Here is a 21053-nt window from a genome sequence, read left to right as displayed (position 1 = left end):
CTCATGTGATACAAATCATCATTCTGCTTCTTTCCAAATAAAGAACAGAAAATTTATTGAACATTTCTGCATCATTATTAACAATTTTACCATCTCCATCTAGTAGTGAGCTTATACCATTAAAGATTTATTTTATTCCTACTACACTTCATGCTGTCCTTGTCCCTGCCAGCCATAGATTTTCTCCCGATGTCTTTAGCTCCCCTCAAGCTGGGTTAATTACATTACTGATCTTAGGGACTGTGTGTAATGTTTTCAGTTTCAGGATAATTACAAACTACAAGCAAAGTTATGAGGTAGGTATAGCCTTCATCTGAAATTGGTGGTTCTGCAATGTTCCCTTTCAGAGTTGGCCAGTTTTTCCTTAAGAGGATGAGGTTCTCCCTCTCTTCTCAGAGAACAGGAAACCATCTGCTTCCAAGGAGATCCCTATGGACTTTTTGGGGAACCTAGTGTGACAGACCCAGACCAGTGGGGTACAGGAGTCTGGTCCTATTGGGATCCAGGAAGTGGATGGGCAGAAGCCTGCCTACTGCTAAAGGACCCCCCACCCTCAGGCTAAGGGGAGGGTCCACAGGACCTGGAAGCCAAGTGATTCTGGGGGGACAATTAATGAAATAACAGGGACAGGAGTGCGGTCAAAGGGGTCAAATGAAGGGAACCTGACAGAACTGAGCAGAAAACCCCAGACAGCGCCCACTGCTCCTTGAAGATGTCAAAGGAGCCAGTGGGCACTGCCCAGAGAAACTCTGCCCAGATGAGTGAACGGATGGAGAATCAGAAATAGCCCCCACACTTACAGGAGACCCCATCTGCCAACCTCCTCTCCCTGGTTTTATACATGGCCACTTTAGCCAGGGCCAGGAGGAGGCTGACCAGGAGATCCCATGACTTTGTGGGGCCACAGATAAGGAGTGCATAGATAAGGAGGTGAGGGGAAAAATGCAATCAGAAATTTTAACAGGATATCTGAGAGGAGCCAGAATAGGGGCTGTAATCTGGCGGTAAACATGCACCAGGGTCTCCCTCACACTGCAGAAGGGGCAGGTGTCCAGGATGGGGGTGAACCATGCCAAATACACGCCCATGCTTACAACCCTGTGAAGGAGCTGCCAACTGATATCCCCGTTGGGCCTCAGGACTAAGGTGGAATATATGCTGGCCCACCGGGGCTCCTCACCCTCCAGAGGTGGCAGGAGGGCCTGCGACTTTGTGTCGGGGCAGGACGTGAGGATGAGGATGTGAAGGGTGTGGAGCATCAGCATGTATAGGTGTTTCCTTGGCACAGTCTGGAAATGAACCTGCTGCAAATTGTGCAGCGGGCTCACGGTGAAGGGACGGGGGGGCAGTCGGGTCCATGGCGCAAGGGCCTGATGAAAAGGTCCGGAGGGCCTGGGGTGGAGGGTGAGTGGGGCATGCCCTCTTGCAGGATCCTGTCAAGGTAGGCCCAAGCAGTGGGCGGTAAAGCGGCCCTTACCTCCTGAAGTACACGCTGGGGAGTACAAGGTCTGGAGAGCCCCATGTGCCGAGCAAGCGTCAGGGGATCCAGCCAGTCTCCCTGGTTGTAGTCCAGGAGGCCTCCGACCCTGGTGACTTCTGCCAGGACCAATCTCTGGCACACCGAGGGGGACTCCGTCACCTGCACACGGAAGACATGGACCTGAGTGCATAGGCACTTCAGGCCTAGAGCAAGTGGAGGATCCCTGCAGAGACCCAGTGCACTCCTGGCCAGAAGAACTCCAGAATCATTGTCCAGAGGTTCGCCAGGAAGCCTGGGCCAGGACTAGGGTGTTGAGCCGGTGCCAGAGCTTGGAGAAGACTAGTTGCTTGAGCACCAGTGCCCTCCCTTGAAGGGAGAGGCACTGGAGTAGTCCTGTCCATTCTGGAGCTGCTCTGTCACCCTGCCCTCTAAACCTTGCCAGTTCTCCGGTGGAGACGGATGCGTGGCAGAAAGGTCAACTCCAAGATAGAGCAGTGGACCTGTGCTCCACCAGATGACCTGAAGCGCAGGTGGGAGGGAGCTTACCTGCCACCTGTCCCTGACCACTAGGCCAGAGCTCTTAACCCAGTTGACCCAGGTGGAAGAGGCTGCCAAGTAAACGGCCTGGCAAGCTTCCACCCACATCAAGTCACCCGGGTCCTAGACCACGAGGAGCACATCGTCAGCGTACTCTGACAGGACCAGCCGCAGCTCCGGCTCTCAAAGCACCAACCCTGTCAACATCCAATAGAGGAGACAGAGGAAGGGCTTGATTGCCAGAGCATACAGCTGGCCTGAGAGGGGGAAGCCCTGCCATACTCCTCGCCCAAAGCTGAACAGTTCTGTCAGGGTCAGTTGATCCTGACCAGACACTCTGCGGAGGTGTACAGCACCTGGAGAAAACCCACAAACTGGGGTCCGAAGCTTAACGCTTGCAGCGTGCCCAGGACATACCTGTGGTCCACCCTGTTGAATGCCTTCGCCTGATCCAGGGACAGGAGGGCGAACGACAGACCATCCCTACACCCAAGCTCCAAGAGATCCCGGACCAGAAACAGGTTATCAAAGATGGTACGGCCCGGGACGGTGTAGGTCTGGTCTGGGTGGACCACGTCCACTAGCACGGACCCTGGCTGCAGCGAGATGGCCTTTGATATGATTTTATAATCCATGCTGAAGAGTGAGGCAGGATGCCAATTCCGTAAGTCTGAGATCCCCCTTCTTTGGCAATGAGGTGAGCACGGCTTGTCTGCACTAGAGAGGGAGGACCCCGCTCTGCAAAGACCCGGCCCAGATGGTGATTAGGTCTGGGCCGAGGACATCCCAGAACATGCGGTAGAACTCCGCGGTCAGCCTATCCATGCCCGGAGATTTATTGGTGGGCTTGCGACGGAGGGCTTCCGAGAACTCGGCCAGAGTAAGAGGCAGCTCTAGCCGGTCTCAGTCACCTGCGCTGACCGTTAGGAGCCTGTTCTAGAGCACTCTGCAAGTGTTAGGATCGGACAGATCTGGAGAGAAAAGGCCTGCGTAGAAGGTTCTGGTCCTCCCACACATCTCCGCTGGATCTGTGAGGGGGGTGCTGTCCTCTGCTAGAAGGCAGATGACATGCTTCTTGGGCCCCCTTCCTTTTCTCCAGGGGGTAGAAGAAGCAGGAGCCGCAATCCATCTCCCGAAGAAGGCAGATGCAGGATCAAACAAAGGCACCCTGGGCTCAATGGTCTTCAAGGGCCCGGAGCTCCTCCCGCTTCTCCCGGCACACTCTACAGAGGGATGGATCCTTGGGTCTGGCAGCCAGATGCCTCTCCAGCTCTATCACCACAACCCTCTGTTGGCGGGCGCGCTGGGTGTAGTCACAGCAGAAGAGCCAGGCATGCACTTTCCCCATGTCCCACCACTGCTGCAGTGAGGGAAAGGTGTGCCTCTGCCCTCAGGAGGCCAGCCAAAACTCCCGGAAGGATGCCACAAAGCCCACATCCTCCAACAAGCTGTTGTTGAAATGCCAATAGGTCAGCCCGGCCTCTCCGTGCAGAGAGAGGCTGTCACGGGGGCTGGATGGTGATCCAAAAATGGGGCCAGCCGGATGCTGGAGGAGTGGGCCTGTGAAAGGCAGAAGTGTGACAAGTAGATGTGCCACTTCTGGTTGGACTGCAACCGATGGGCCTCCACCCTGATGAAGGTGAACGTTGAGATATCATACGGGTGGTGGTTGCGCCAGACGTCCACCAGCAAGTGATGGTCAACAATCTCCCAGAGGATGTCCACAGCAGCCAGGCACCCTGGCCAATGGTCCCTGAGCAGTCCTGCTCCTTGAGGGTGGTGTTAAAGTCCCCGCTCAGGACCAGGCACTCGTGAGCATCCAAGAAGCCAAGGAAAGCAGCCACTGCAGCCCGATGTCGGGGCATAAACATTAACGAAGTTGACCATGAGCCCCTCCATGTGGACCTGGAGGTTCAGCAGGCAGCCCAGCATAGCCTTGGCTACCCTCAGCACCTCGGGCCATAGGTCAGGGGAGAACAGGGTTGCCATTCCAGCTGTACGAACTGTGAGATGGCTAAAATAGACCCTGTCCTCCACCACTTCAGCCGCCAGCTATCTTCAGCAGCTGGATCCCTATTGGTCTCCTACAGGAAAACTACTGCGTACCCCCCCCCCCCGAAGGAAGGAGAGCACCTGGCACCTGCGGAGACCCATCCTACAGCCTCAGGTGTCGAATGTTGCAAAGATGATGGGTGCCATGAGGAGGGCTGGGGGGGGATCCTCACAGGCAGAGATGCTCACAGTCCCCATGGGGCCACACAGCAAACCGTGACCTATCCCTTAGGTAAGCAAGGAGTCATAGAAGCTGCAGACCCACTGGTAGGCCATGGAAGCTTGCTTCCCGGTCCTTTTACCCTCCCCCATAAGGGCCCTTGCAGCCTGGAGGATTTGGTGAAAATCCCCCCATTGCTGAAGAGCAAGCTGCACCTTGTTGTGGGAGACACGGCCATCTTCAAGAAACTCCTACAGCTCTTCTCTCAGCATATGGGGGGCCAGGGTCACTGGCCCGCAACCTTCCTCCAGAGGGGCTCCTGGCACAGCCCCATGGCCCACTGAGATGGACAGGCAAGGGGCAGCCCTCCCACATGGCACCCCAGAGGCTAGTGCCACATGGGCTGCCTCAGACCCTGGCTCAATGGGGGGCAGCAGAGGGAAGATAGCAGACCCTAGTGGGTCGGGACAGGGGAACATGAAGGCCGCTCCCTGGGAGTCATCTTCTGGGGATGGGAAGGAGACAGCCCAAGGGGGCAGCAATAGCATCAAGGGAGGTGGAGGGGGTCAGCATCAGGGGAAGGTCAGGAGTAGGGGCAGGGGAGGAGGCAGGAACAGGGGTAGGAGAGGGGTAGAGGCGGGATCCTGGGCCCCAGTAGCCGGGCCCTCTGGAGGTGGCCCCTCTTGTTTGGGATCTGCGGGGTGGGAAGGGTGCCCTCTGTGATGTTGGGCTTAGGCTCTAGGGCAGGTGTGACAGCCACGGCATCAGGATGTAGACGATCTTCAGTGGGGCCTCTGCCTGGGAAGGAGGTCGCTTGCTCCACATTAACGAGGGATGCCCCTAGTGACTCGGGTCCTAGCCGCGAGGCACTGGCTGTCTCCTCATCAGGCTCGGCGGCCATCAGCGGGGTGCCGCCTGCCGCCAGGCAGATGGAATAATCCAGGAGACCCGCAGAGGCAGGAGCGGAAGCATCGGTTAGGGAGAGGGAACATGGTGAAAGGGGGGCTGGGGTGAGGTTGCCCAGATCGAGGCCTGCTGGCAGAGGGTCATCCTCCCACTGGGTGACCAGGGTCAGACCTAGGGGCTCAATTTCCTCGTAGATAGAAGAGAGATCACCTTCCACCACCCCAGGGTTCTCCCCACCCGTGCCCAAAGCGACGCTCATCTCGGGGCTCACAGGGGCTTCAGATGTTAAGAGGGCAGGACGGGCTCCATCAGGGTCTCTGTGGGAAGGGACTCCAGTGGAGGGGCAGCACTTCCTTTTGGTGCTGCCACGTTTTCACCAGCTGGCACCGGTGGATGGAACACACCTGTGGGCAAAGCGGAAGGCTCGGCATCAGTGCCCCCCTTCCTGGTCTTCCGGGGGGTCTCCGCATCAGATGGAAGGAGCGGAGCTCGAGCCTTCTGCTTGCCCCACTTTCCCTGTACTAGGGCCCAGCCCTCCGTGGCATCATCTGTGGGCTGGCTTGCAGGGGTTGGGTCGGGGGACAGGGGTGATGGCTCGGGGACTCAGAGAGATAGTGATGGGGAAGCACAAGGCAGGGAAGATTCCCTCTGGGGTGGGCCCTCTTCCATACCCAGAGGTACCCCCCCACACCTTCCTCCACATGCCCAGCTAGACTACATGCAATGGAGGCAGGGCTCTCCTCATCTGGGCGTACTGGGAGATGTGCCCCTTGGGCCTGAGTGGGAGCAGTGGTGGATTGAGAAGGAGGAGGGGAGGCTCTGTTTGCCGGGCAGCCAGGGGCACCGGCCATGACAGGGCTGGTGCCCTGCCGGGACTCGGGGGTCCCAGACGCTCCTCCGTGCTGAGCCAAGAGACAGACCCTCCGGATGTGCCCCATCACCTGGCAGAAGTAGCACTGGGCCTCCCTTGTTGAATAATGCACCTGGTAGCAGACCCCCTGGTAGGGGATCAGGAAGGGCTCCTTAAGCGCCTCTCCATCACTCGCCACTAGCGGCAGTTGAAGCTGCACCTGCCAGCAGAACAAGAGGATGTGATGGAGGGTGGGGTCTTTTCAGCCCAGTGGGAGAGGGCTGACGATGGAAATTGGTTTCCCTAGGGTAGAGAGGGTGGGTAACAGGGCAGCATTGGGAAGAAAGGGAGGAACAGAGGTCAGGACTATTCGGACGCCCAGGTCCTCTAGTGGCTCCAGGGGGACGAACACACACCCCACCACCAGACCCTTCTCCACTGCTCCTGGGCGGCGGCTTCTGATGCTAGGAAGAACAAGACCTTTCGATACATTTTGGAGGCTGCCACAATGGCCATGGGCCCCACTACCCTCGTCAATGCCCACACGTAGGTTTCTACATGGGGCAAGGTGGGCACCAGGAGGCAACGGAGGCCGTGCTTCCCAGTCAAGGTGCGGAAGGGGCCCAGGCTGCTATAGATGGTAGCAGAGGTGCTGGTCGGAGGAAATGACATAGCAGCAGGCGGGGGGGGCCGCTGCCACCTGGGTGTATGCCCTGGGGGCCAGGGGAGGAGCACCCTCAGAGCTGGTGGAGGGAGCAGTGGGGAGGGACGCCATGGCCAGTGGCAGGGCCGCAGCAGTGGGGGCAGCTCCTGCCATGAAGGGCCTTACCCTTTTTCTTGCCCTGGGCCTTCCCACTGGCTGGGAGAGCTCCCCCAGAATCAGAGGGGGCAAGGGACATGGCAGCAGCGGAGGTCATCCCATTGCCCGCCACAGCTGGCGTCCCAGCGGGGGCGATAGCAGGTGGTTCGACAGCGGTGGTTGACCTAGAGGGTAGGGGGTGTGATGGGAGGGCAGGTGGAGGAGGGGCGGTGGGGGCTGCCCAAGGGGTCCCACCTGCCGCATCTCCTGCCATATTAAGAAGGGAGGACAAATACCAGAGGAAGTGGGGAGAAAGGTAATAGGTTGACCACTCCTCCCTGCTAGGCTGCAGGCAGGGGAGGAGGGTGCCTAAAGGGGGGGGCTATCACCAACTCAGGACAGGATTCCGACTCCTTTAGCTGCACTAGAGGGGGTACAATAGCAGTAAGGGGTGCAGTGATATGAGGGTCAGCTAAAATGGGAGGGGCACAAGCGCATGGGAGGGGGGCATGGGCTCACAAAGCAAGGCGCTGATCAGGACAAGGGGACTACATGGGGAAGGGAACAATCAGGTTGAAGGTAGGACAAGGAGACCCAGGGGTTAGCTTCAGAGGCTGGGGTGGGGCAAACAGAGCAGCAGAGGGAAACAGGTGGGGCAGACAAACAAACTGAAGCTAGTGAGGGGAGGCTGGGGCAAAGGGGAGGGCAAAAGTCTGCAAGGGGCAAATGGGGCAGGTAGCAAGGGGAAAAGCTGGGAGGTTGCGGGGGGGGTCAGTCCAAGGAGGAGGGAACGTGCGCCCACGTGTGCTTGCAAAAGTCAGTGTGGTCTGGCTGCTGCTTCAGGCCCAAAATGTGGTGAAAGGGCATGGCAATCCAGGTGATCAGCTGAGTCCCAGAGGCAGGAGCTTGAGGCAGATGGTAAGTGTCCACTGGGGGTGGTGGAGGGGGTAGCGATGCTGACAGTGGTGGGGGAAAAGAGGGACACATGGATGGACCAGGAGGTAGGCTCCATGCCACTCCCCCTGTGTCCCCACAAACACAGTCAAAACCCCCATCACAAGAGCATATCAAAAGTTACTCAGTCTTAGAGGCCTCCTCCATGGTGGTCTGCAGAGTCTCTGTGCACTCCCCAGAAGCAGATTGTCCTCTTCTTCTCCTCCTTGGGGCTCCAGCAGCTCCAGACGGCAATCCGGTGGCCAGGCAGGAAGGGCCCCTCACAGGTGGTGGTGGTGTCCACAGCAGCAACGGCTGGGACTGGGGTCCTTCACTCCCCAACTGGAGTAGGTTCGATGATTCATAGATTCTAGGACCAGAAGGGACCACTGTGATTATCCAGGCTGTCCTCCTGTATAACACAGACCAGAGAACTTCCTGAAATTATTCCTATTTGAGCTAGAACATATCTTCCAAAAAATATCCAACCTTAATTTAAAAATTGCCAGCGATGGAACAATTTTTATAAAGGATCATGGTGGATTCTCCAATGACCAGTTACCCTCACTGTTAAATATTTGTCCCTTGATGCTGAGTGGCATCCACCCAGTCCCCCTTAGTCTGCTTCCTCCACAGCCATCAGGTAGGGTTGCCAGAAGTTCGGTTTTCAACCAGAACACCCGGTCGAAAAGAGACCCTGGCAACTCCAGTCACCATTGCTAACCAGGCTAGTAAAAGTCCCATTAATGGGACAGCGGGGCTAAGGCAGGCTCCTGCCTTCCATGGCTCCATGCGGCTCTTAGAAGCAGCGGCATAGCTCTCCTCCAACTCCTAAGCTTAGGTGCAGCCAGGAGGCTCTGCACACTCCCACCGCTCAAATTACCAGCTCTGCGGCTCTGGAACCATGGCCAATGGGGGTTGCAGGTGGTGGCACCTGCGGATGGGGCAGCACATGGAGCCACCTGGCTGCGCCTCCACATAGGAGCCAGAGGGGGGGACATGCTTCTGCTTCTGGGAGCTGCTCGAGGTAAGCATTGCCTGGAGGCTGCAGCCCTGTTAAGGAAAAGTTAGCATATGTGATTCCATTTTGATTTGGGGCCCACTGTTGTCTAAAAGCAAGCACATCATGCACCAGGAGGAGTGTTCCTTAGATACTGCATTCCTGTGAAAACTCTCCCCCTCATTCCCAGCCTGTCTTTTTTTTGTCTGTTCCTAACTCCCTGCCTCCTGGCCTTTTTATGTGGGCCTCCCATCCTGATAAGAAAAGTTACTGGTGCATTGCTTCAGGGCCATGGTGTGTAGTTAAAGTAATAGTTTAGCACGGGGAATGTACCTAGCAGGGATAGGTGGAAGATAAGAAAGGGGTTTGTCTATTGGCTAAGGTTTCCGATGCACGAGGGCAACATGCTTTGCTAAAAGGTATATAATCTTTGTATAACCTGCATTCGGGGTCCCCTCCTGACTAGCAGGGGGGGCACCACGCTCGAGCATAATAAACTTAGTATCTTTGGGAACTCTGTAGTTGTGGACTTTGTTTGTGTGCCTCAGCCTAGACTCGAACTGTGCGTGACCTATTAGGTATAATCCGTAGCAGTTCTTGTGCGTGACCTATCGGGTATAATTTGCAACAGCCCTCACCCTAACCCCTTGCCCTAGCCCGACCCCAGAGCCCACACCCACAGCTGGAGCCCTCCCCCTCCCCATGCCCCAACCCCTGCCCCAGTCCTAATCTCCCTCCCACCCTCTGAACCTCTAGATCCCAGCCCAGAATCCCCTCCTGCACTCTGAATCCCTCATTTCTGGTCCAACGCCAGAACCTGCACCCCCAGCCCAGAGCTCATACCCCCTCATACACACCAACCTCCTGCCTCAGCCTGGAGCCCCTTCCCATACTCTGAACCCCTCGGCTCCACCCCCAACCCAGAGCCCCCTCCTGCACCCCAAACCCCTCATCCCTGGCCCCATCCCAGAGCCCTTACCCCCTCCCGCACACTAACCCCCTGAGCCAGTCCAGTGAAAATGAGCAAGTGAGTGAGGGTTGGGAGAGCAAGCGACAGGCAGGGCGGATAGAATGTGCGGAGGGTGGGACCTCAGAGGGTGGGCAGGACATTGGTGGAACCTTGGAGGATGGGTGGGGAAGGGGGCGGGGTAAGGATGTTCAGTTTTCTGTGAGTAGAAAGTTGGAAGTTATCTACTGGTAGGGTGACCAGACAACAAGTGTGAAAAATTGGGATGGGGATGGGGATGGGGAGTAATAGGAGCCTATATAAGAAAAAGACCCCAAAATCGGGACTGTCCCTATAAAATCAGGACATCTGGTTACCCTATCTACTGGATTGAGCCCTGCAGGAAAGATAGGCAGGGGAATGCCTAATTTGAGAATCTCCCTGAGGCATAGGAATGAGAGAGGCACCCGGGTGCCTAGACTGAGACAACTGTGCACATGCTCACTGGAAGAAATGTAGCTGCCTTGGGGACTTTAATGGCAGAAATGTCAGCACTTCCAAGGTGAGGCAATGGTACCTTTGTCTCTGTGTGGATTTTGGCTTTTGAGAACTACAGATAAAATTGCTAAATAAGAGCTAGGTATTATAAATTATTATTATTATTATTTTAGAACATCCCTATATTTTTAGATAGAAGCAATGTTGTTTGTCTTCTAAGAAACAAAGGACATACGTCTCAAAAGTTTGCACAGTAAATACTTATAAGCTGCACATAGTTTTTCATTACCGATGTTTTCCTGCAGAACAACTTCTTGTAAAATATTAAACATATTCAAAGTGACTAATGCACTTTTTGAATCTAAGTAGTCCTCAATGAAAAATTTACAATGCACACAATTTTGATTTCTGCCTGCAATAGTCAAAAGTTGTGTTTTACTTTATAAGTAATTAATCCTTATACACATCTGTTTAAAACTGACATTAAATTTGCATCTTCACTGTTGTATTAGACTCAACTTTATTCTGTTTTTCACATAAAAAGGGCTTTTGGTAGACTTGGAAGAGTCTAAAATTATAAATGCAATCGCAAATACAGTATCTAAATTAACTGTAGTGTGATTGTTCGCATCAAGTAAAACCTAGAAGTTAGCTATAGCTATGTTTTTGACTCTTTGCTTTTGAATATAATGGAGTACAATATTACACATCCTACTTTACAATAAGAAAAAACAATAAACTTTGTAGTTACATTTCAAAACAATATCCATTACTTATCAAGCAAAGGAGTACTATTTGTATTAAAATATGTACATATAATATGAGCATAAATGATTGTCTTTTTGATAAACTTAATACAAGACAGATGTTGAATTTATAGTGCTGCCAAAGTGTAACTTAAGTTTCTACTGGACTAAAGTCTATTTTTGACAATATTTATTATTCACTATATCAAGATTGCCCTCTGTAGCCACAGTGGGCCAAATTTATCTTTGTTATAACTCCAACAGAACCAAAACATCTTTATAACTAACCTATTTTTACAGGTCCAATTATGCATATCTTTAATTTGAACAAATAAATGTTTTTTTCAAAAAACACCATACTTCTGAGAGGAAAGTGTGCATTTCTGTGGTAATTCACTACAAAAATTATTTGTGGCTACTTTTACTAAATATATTTAGCATCATAAAGGAGTTGTAAAAGACTAGGATAATGATGAGATTGAGAATCCTTTTGACTTCTTACTAAAAGAACCTAGAGAGGGTATGTGTATATCTATATATATGGGGGGGGGGGAGGGAGGGTGTGTATGTGTAAAAGCACACACGATAACAGCATTAGGAAGATGTCCTTGCTGTTTCTTTCCAGATATTATAAATGCCGCACTTTTTCCATCTGGGAGGAGGATTCATCTCCCATTGAAGCCAATGGCAAACCTTCAGTAAACAGGGAAACAGAATTATTGCAGTGGTTGCCAGAAGCATTTGTATTCAGTTGTTAAATTAATAATGGGTATCTGGTTCAATAAACAATTGTGTTTCCCATTAGGGTGTAGCTGCTATGCTACTCTTTGTTTAACAATATGCAATACAAAATAAATAGAAAAATGTGATGTTTATAGACTATATACTGCGCTTTTATAATACTGTATACCATGTTATGATACAAAATCTTGGCAGGCACTGTGGGACGAAATAAAGCTTCCTGGTCTAAAATAATGAAGAAGGATTTATATTATCAGACTGGAAGCTCCTAGCCTTCCTGCCTACATCTATTTCTGTCATTCATCTATTCAGACTTTCTGTTGCTTCCCCCAAAGGATTGTATCCTCACTTGTCTCTTGCTTTATCAGCTCCCTAAATAAGAATATATGATTCAAATTAGCTACACACTGCATTTATTAATTATTCTGAGACAAGTCTTGATGGACTTATTTAGGTGAATAGCTCCACTAACCTCAGTAAGATTACTCACCTGAGTAAAGCCAGGAGGATTTGAATCTAGAGATATTTACAACAGATGTGAATGAGGCCAAAAAAAAAACCCCTTATTGGATTAAATAAGCTTGCATTCAATAAAGCTCTACTTTATTCTGATCTTTATGCAGTAAATGACCAGAAATCCACACAGATTTACACCTTGTAGTCCAGAAAAAAACTAAAGGGTTATTTTCTTTTAACTATAGCATTCTTCAAATTTTTTTTTGAACAGTTGAAAATAGAGACCTGGTGTAAATTCATAATTTTGCATTATATTGTCCTGAAAATGTTTTAAATAATTGAATGCCAAAACTGAATAAAGATTAAATGACTAAAGTCCTAGAGGGCCTGCTTCAATCTTAATCTAAACACTTTATCCTGTAACACAGGCCTCAGTTTTCACCAACAGATAAATATGAGATCTTTAAAATATAATATTTCAACAACTTAGGTAAAAGTTTAGCAATATGAATGCTATATGAGCTCTCTGTGATTATAGCATAAAAATGAAATTTAATAAAATAATATATTTCTTGAGCCAGTCCTCAGTATTGGTACATCATCCTATGATAAAATAGGGCACCATAAAGTTGATTTTGGTAAATACAGATAAACTTTAAGCACTGATTAGACCCTTTACTATTAATAATGTAACCCCTCCTCCTCTTGTTCAGATAGAACTGATCTTGATCCCATGTACAAAGGAACTGATTGGTGTTGAAAGCTGTGCCCACTACATCACAAACCCTAGAGGCAAATATTATAGGCACTCTAAATATTAAAGCTGGGTAGGCGTATAATATTAGCTTGTTTACCCAGGGTTGATGCTTACACTTAAAGGTCACAAAAATAAGCAAAGGCCTTTACTTCCACTCTGGCTAGGTTGATGTGAGTTTGTAATTTTATTGAAATATCAGCTTATGAAATATATTTTGTTAATATAATAAAATATTATATGAAAAAAATAAATATTTTTACATATACTTGTTTAGAGCCAAATTTTCAAAATGGCTCTCAAACCACCCTCTAATTTTGCATCTGAAAACTATAGACTTTATACAACCAACTACTTGGTTTGCAGTTGCAAACAACTTTTGAATTTACTTTTTAGACCCACTTCATATTTGAAGAATACTGAAAGAGCAAAGTTTAAAACCAATTTGAAGGTCTTTAATTCAAACTCACTGAAGCCAGAAGAAGTCTTTCTGGTGAAGTCAGCTGGCTTTTGGTCTGGCTTTAATTCACTAGCTTCTGCAGATGTCAGGAACAAGCCTATGACTGCTTTTATCCACTTCCTGCCAGCCTGATAATCACAGGATGTTGAGAGAAAGAGTCAAAAGCATCATTCACTCTTTCTTGGCTTTAAGGAAATCCACTTTTCACCCTTATGACACCAAAGAAGAGGGAGAGAGGGAAAGGAGGCATTACAGGCAAATTTTCCATTGCTGATCTTATAGCAACTCCAAGTTTTTCCAAACAGCATGGGGAATGAGGGGAAAGAATGCTTCTAATCTCCACCATTATCATCTTTAGCTACATCTGCTTCACAACCTGTTATTTAGGTGCCATTGTTAGGCACCTAAATAAATGACCTAGTTTTTGAAAGTGCTGAGTACCCAGCAATTTTCAGTGACTTGTCTGACCATGATCTAAATCCAGACAAGCATATCTGCTGGAAATTAAAGAACAAAATCAATATATACAGATATATATCTGCAAAAATTATTTCCTATCGTCTTTTAACTGGGAAAAAAGTAATACTACTTTCCGCCTAAAGTATAGCTGCTCCCCCATAACATCGGTAATAAATTCATATTTACTCATCCCCATTTTTTGAGAAGGAGATATATGAAAGAAAGATAATTGCATATGGGTAATACAATCTTAGTTAGAGCTAATCATTCAGTTATCAAACTATGTTTTCCTTCAACTCACCTTCAGTTTGCAGGCAAGCTTTTGTTTATCTAAATATAGTTATTTTACCAGGGCACTCTTAAAATTTCTCCCCAAAATATACATTGTACCTATGGGAACTGCATTCACTCTTTCAGAGGGAAAGCTTCCAAAATTTTTGGCTGTAATGCTTTATTGTTGCCTATCTTAATTTCAGTTCCAGATGTGGAATATTTTTCTGAAATATTAAAAAAAAAATCTCCCCCAAAAGTTTGAGAAAGTAGCTTCCTTCCTCCAGTCAAACCTGCCTTAGGATTTTTATCCAGTCAAGAGCTATTCAAAAGCAAATAATATCATTATAATAATATAGTTCTTAAGGCCAGCAGGCAAGGCTGGTTTATTTTTCTGTATGAATATGTAGACACATACACACAAGTGTGTTTAGAGATGAATTAAGAGAGAAAGGGTCTGTACTCTTTTTTTCTTATGCTCCGGGGGTGGGATTCACGAGTGGGATGAAGATACTGAGCTGCCACTTTGAGAGCCTAAAGTCCAACATTTAGGGCTTGGCTACACTTGCAGCTGTAGAGTGCTTTGGGTTAAACCAGCCTTCATACAGTGCAGTAGGGAAAGCACTGCAGTCTGTCCACACTGACAGCTGAAAGCACACTGGCATGGCCACATTTGCAGCACTTGCAGCTGCATTGGGAGCCGTGCATTATGGGCAGCTATCCCAGAGTTCAAGTGGCTGCAACATGCTTTTCAAATGGGGAGTGGGGGTGGAGTGTGTTGTATGTATGTGGGGGGAGAGAGAGTGGGGTTTTGGGGTACTGAGAGTGTGTCAGCACGCTGTCTTGTAAGTACAGACCTCCCTCCCTCCCCCGCCTCTCACTCACTCAAAGCAAACATTAGCTGTTTGTTTTTTTCTTGGCGCTGATAAGCAACCTGCAATCCAAAATGGAGCTTAGAAGGGGCCACTTCCGCATTCCTGCTGGAGTTCACAACTAAAGACAAGAGAGGCCACTTCAGTTTATGGGATTATGGGACGTTTCAGGAGGGCAATCAGAGCGCTGTAACATAACTCCTCGTTCATACTGACGCTGTAGCATCTCACCAAATATGCAGCAAACCTTATCCCTCTTAGGGAGGTGGAGTACCAGCACTGCTCTACGTGCCTTGCCAGTGTGGACAGGGAGTGAGTTAGAGCGCTCTGGGTGGCTTTATTGTGTTATAATATGCAAGTGTAGCCACGACCTTAGACACCACCAGCATTAACAAAACCCTTGCTCAGCTGCCACCTAACCCTGAGGCACTTAAAGTCCCTGAGTGCCTAGGTTTCTGTTGTAAAAGTCCCTGAGGCACCTGAATTTCAGTGGCTGGACATGCACACAGCCTCCTACATAAGAATGGACATACTGGGTCAGACCAATGGTCCATCTAGCCCAGGATCCTGTCTTCCAATAGTGGCCAATGCTACGTGCTTTAGAGGGAATGAACAGAACAGGTAATCATAGAGTGATCCATCCCCGTCACCCATTCCCAGCTTCTGGCAAACAGAGGCTAGGGACATTTCAGAGCATGGTTTTGTATCCCTGCTCATCCTGGCTAATAGCCATTGATGGACCTATCCTCCATGAACTTATCCAGCTCCTTTTTGGACCCTGTCATAGTCTTGGCTTTCACAACATCCTCTGGAAAAGAGTTCTACAGGTTGACTGTGCTTTGCGTGAAGAAATATTTTCTTTTCTTTGTTTTAAACCTGTTGCCTATTAATTTCATTGCATGAACCCTAGTTCTTGTGTTATGAGAAGGAGAAAATAACACTTCCTTATTTACTTTCTCCACACAAGTCATGATTTTATAGACATCTATCATATTCTGCTTTTGGTCGCCTCTTTTCCAAGCTGAAAAGTCCCAGTCTCCTCATATGGAAGCTGTTCCATACACCTAATCAATTTTTGATGCCCTTTTCTGAACCTTTTCCAATTCCAATATATCTTTTTTGAGATGGAGCAACCACATCTGCACGCAGTATTCAAGTTGTTAGTGTACCATGGACTTATATAGAGGCAATATGATATTTTCTGTCTTATTATCTACCCCTTTCCTAATGATTCCAACATTCTGTTAGCTTTTTTGACTGCCGCTGCACTGCGTGGATGTTTTCAGAGAATATCCATAACGACTTCAAGATCTCTTTCTTGAGTGGTAACAGCTACTTTAAACCCTATCATTTTATATGTATAGTTGGGATTATGTTTTCCATTGTGCATCACTTTGCATTTATCAACATTGAATTTCATCTGCCATTTTCTTGCCCAATCACCCAGTTTTGTTAAAAAAGAAAAGGAGTACTTAGAGACTAACAAATTTATTTGAGCATAAGCTTTCGTGAGCTACAGATCACTTCATCGGATGCATGCAGTGGAAAATACAGTAGGGGAATTTTATTTACACAGAGAACATGAAACAATGGGTGTTACCATTGACAAGTACGTCTGAGGAACAGTGTTTGTGGGGGGAATAAAAATGGGGAAATAGTTTTACTTTGTGCAATGACCCATCCACTCCCAGTCTTTTTTCAAGCCTAAGTTAATTGTACCCAGTTTGCAAATTAATTCCAATTCAGCAGTCTCTCGTAGGAGTCTGTTTTTGCAGTTTTTTTTGTTGAAGTATTGCCACTTTTAGGTCTGTAATCAAGTGACCAGAGAGATTGAAGTGTTCTCCAACTGGTTTTTGAATGTTATAATTCTTGACATCTGATTTGTGTCTATTTATTCTTTTACTTAGAGACTGTCCAGTTTGACCATTGTACATGGCAGAGGGGCATTGCTGGCACATGATGGCATATATCACATTGGTAGATGCGCAGGTGAACGAGCCTCTGATAGGTTTCAGAGTAGCAGCCGTGTTAGTCTGTATTCGCAAAAAGAAAAGGAGTACCCGTGGCACCTTAGAGACTAACAAATTTATTAGAGCATAAGCTTTCGTGAGCTACAGCTCACTTCATCGGATGCATTTGGTGGAAAAAGCAGAGGAGAGATTTATATACATACACACAGAGAACATGAAACAATGGGTTTATCATACACACTGTAAAGGAGAGTGATCACTTAAGATAAGCCATCACCAGCAGCAGGGGGGGGAAAAGGAGGAAAACCTTTCATGGTGACAAGCAAGGTAGGCTAATTCCAGCAGTTAACAAGAATATCAGAGGAACAGTGGGGGGTGGGGTGGGAGGGAGAAATACCATGGGGAAATAGTTTTACTTTGTGTAATGACTCATTCCCATTCCCAGTCTCTATTCAAGCCTAAGTTAATTGTATCCAGTTTGCAAATTAATTCCAATTCAGCAGTCTCTCGTTGGAGTCTGTTTTTGAAGCTTTTTTGTTGAAGTATAGCCACTCTTAGGTCTGTGATCGAGTGACCAGAGAGATTGAAGTGTTCTCCAACTGGTTTTTGAATGTTATAATTCTTGACGTCTGATTTGTGTCCATTCATTCTTTTACGTAGAGACTGTCCAGTTTGGCCAATGTACATGGCAGAGGGGCATTGCTGGCACATGATGGCATATATCACATTGGTAGATGCGCAGGTGAACGAGCCTCTGATAGTGTGGCTGATGTGATTAGGCCCTATGATGGTGTCCCCTGAATAGATATGTGGAGAGAGTTGGCAACGGGCTTTGTTGCAAGGATAGGTTCCTGGGTTAGTGGTTCTGTTGTGTGGTGTGTGGTTGCTGGTGAGTATTTGCTTCAGATTGGGGGGCTGTCTGTAAGCAAGGACTGGTCTGTCTCCCAAGATCTGTGAGAGTGATGGGTCGTCCTTCAGGATAGGTTGTAGATCCTTAATGATGCGTTGGAGAGGTTTTAGTTGGGGGCTGAAGGTGATGGCTAGTGGCGTTCTGTTCTTTTCTTTCTTGGGCCTGTCCTGTAGTAGGTGACTTCTGGGTACTCTTCTGGCTCTGTCAATCTGTTTCTTCACTTCAGCAGGTTGGTATTGTAGTTGTAGGAATGCATGATAGAGATCTTGTAGGTCTTTGTCTCTGTCTGAGGGATTGGAGCAAATGCGGTTATATCGTAGCGCTTGGCTGTAGACAATGGATCGAGTGGTATGATCTGGATGAAAGCTAGATGCATGTAGGTAGGAATAGTGGTCAGTAGGTTTCCGATATAGGGTGGTGTTTATGTGACCATCGCTTATTAGCACCGTAGTGTCCAGGAAGTGGATCTCTTGTGTGGACTGGTCCAGGCTGAGGTTGATGGTGGGATGGAAATTGTTGAAATCATGGTGGAATTCCTCAAGAGCTTCTTTTCCATGGGTCCAGATGATGAAGATGTCATCAATGTAGCGCAAGTAGAGTAGGGGCATTAGGGGACGAGAGCTGAGGAAGCGTTGTTCTAAGTCAGCCATAAAAATGTTGGCATACTGTGGGGTCATGCGGGTACCCATCGCAGTGCCGCTGATTTGAAGGTATACATTGTCACCAAGTGTGAAATAGTTATGGGTCAGGACAAAGTCACAAAGTTCAGCCACCAGGTTAGCCGTGACAGTATCGGGGATACTGTTCCTGACGGCTTGTAGCCCATCTTTGTGTGGAATGTTGGTGTAGAGGGCTTCTACATCCATAGTGGCTAGGATGGTGTTTTTAGGAAGATCACCAATGGACTGTAGTTTCCTCAGGAAGTCAGTGGTGTCTCGAAGATAGCTGGGAGTGCTGGTAACGAAGGGCCTGAGGAGGGAGTCTACATAGCCAGACAATCCTGCTGTCAGGGTGCCAATGCCTGAGATGATGGGGCGTCCAGGATTTCCAGGTTTATGGATCTTGGGTAGCAGATAGAATACCCCAGGTCGGGGCTCCAGGGGTGTGTCTGTGCGGATTTGTTCTTGTGCTTTTTCAGGGAGTTTCTTGAGCAAATGCTGTAGTTTCTTTTGGTAACTCTCAGTGGGATCAGAGGGTAATGGCTTGTAGAAAGTGGTGTTGGAGAGCTGCCTAGTAGCCTCTTGTTCATACTCCGACCTATTCATGATGACGACAGCACCTCCTTTGTCAGCCTTTTTGATTATGATGTCAGAGTTGTTTCTGAGGCTGTGGATGGCACTGTGTTCTGCATGGCTGAGGTTATGGGGTAAGCGATGCTGCTTTTCCACAATTTCAGCTCGTGCACGTCGGCGGAAGCAGTCTATGTAGAAATCCAGGCTGCTGTTTCGACCTTCAGGAGGAGTCCACCCAGAATCCTTCTTTTTGTAGTGCCTCTGATAGTGTGGCTGATGTGATTAGGCCCTATGATGGTGTCCCCTGAATAGATATGTGGAGAGAGTTGGCAACGGGCTTTGTTGCAAGGATAGGTTCCTGGGTTAGTGGTTCTGTTGTGTGGTATGTGATTGCTGGTATATATTTGCTTCAGGTTAGGGGGCTGTCTGTAAACAAGGACTGGCATGTCTCCCAAGATCTGTGAGAGTGATGGGTTGTCCTTCAGGATAGGTTGTAGATCCTTGATGATGCGTTGGAGAGGTTTTAGTTGGGGGCTGAAGGTGATGGCTAGTGGCGTTCTGTTCTTTTCTTTGTTGGGCCTGTCCTGTATTAGGTGACTTCTGGGTACTCTTCTGGCTCTGTCAATCCATTTCTTCACTTCAGCAGGTGGGTATTATAGTTGTAAGAATGCTTGATAGAGATCTTGTGGGTGTTTGTCTCTGTCTGAGGGGTTGTATCGTAGAGCTTGGCTGTAAACAATGGATCGTGTGGTGTGGTCTGGATGAAAGTTGGAGGCATGTAGGTAGGAATAGCGATCAGTAGGTTTCCGGTATAGGGTGGTATTTATGTGACCATCGCTTATTAGCACTGTAGTGTCCAGGAAGGAAGGAAGTATCCTGAAGGAAGCCCCCCAGCTCTCCTGCTGGTAATAGCTCACCTTAAGTGATCACTCTGGTTACAGTGTGTATGGTAGGGCTGACATGGCAGACAGCATGAAGAAGGAAAAAGAGGACAGGAGAAAGGCCCAGGAAAAGGAGTGGGAGATGCACCAGGACATAATGTATCTTCTCAGGAAGCAAACATAATTTATAGTGACCCTGGTTGGCCTACAAGTCTAAAAGCCCAGATGCTCCACCCTTTGCAATCAATAGAAAACGCCATGGCGGCAGCACCCTACACTTTCCAACACACCATGTAGCATCAAGTGCCACATCTATATCCCTACCAGCTATGCCAGGGGACAGCAAGGAAAACCATAGCTTCACATAAACTGACCTGTGAGAACCATGTGTGTGTGTAGCCACAGTGTACTATGTTTGTGTACTTAAAAGGACAGAAATGTTTGCTGCCTTTCCAATTGCAAAGTCCCATTCCATTACTTTATCTTTTCAGTTGTACTGCAGTGCCTTTTGTTTTTTTCACATTGAGTTTTTTGCACTATTTTTCCCATTCAATAAATTTCTATTTTTCAAAAATAAAATGATTTTTATTAGTTCACAATACACAGTTTAGAATGCATAGCGGTACTCAAAGCACCCAGTACACAAATGAGAGCACCACAGAAATTATAGATTTAAGAAAATAGTCAAGTTTATAAACGTACAGCAATCACCCCATAATTCATAGTGTCAGTAAAACACACTGTCATATTATCAAGGTATAGCAAGCACTACACAATTCTTATCAGTATCCGAAACTCCAGACCCAGAGAACGATCTAGCACAGAGCACTAATGTGGCTGACTCTTGAAGTGTTCTTTGAAAGCTTCCCAACCACAGAGCCCCTATGTTGACCTCTTGTAATGGCCCTCATGTCTGCCTGTTCAAACTCAGCAGACAGCTATTCCACCTCTGCCTTGGCAGCAGCTTTCCCCCATTGCCTTACAGATATTTTGAAGAACACCACATGCAACTATAATTGCTGAGATATTTTTCTCACTGAGATCCAATCTAGCAATTAAATACCACAAGCATCCCTTCAGTCTACAAAGAGCACATTCAACAGTAATTCTGCACCTGCTGAGCCAGTACTTGAATCTTCCC

This window comes from Dermochelys coriacea, chromosome 2, assembly GCF_009764565.3.
Source record: "Dermochelys coriacea isolate rDerCor1 chromosome 2, rDerCor1.pri.v4, whole genome shotgun sequence".
In the NCBI taxonomy this organism is placed as follows: domain Eukaryota; kingdom Metazoa; phylum Chordata; order Testudines; family Dermochelyidae; genus Dermochelys; species Dermochelys coriacea.
Note: the sequence above shows the minus strand (reverse complement) of the source record.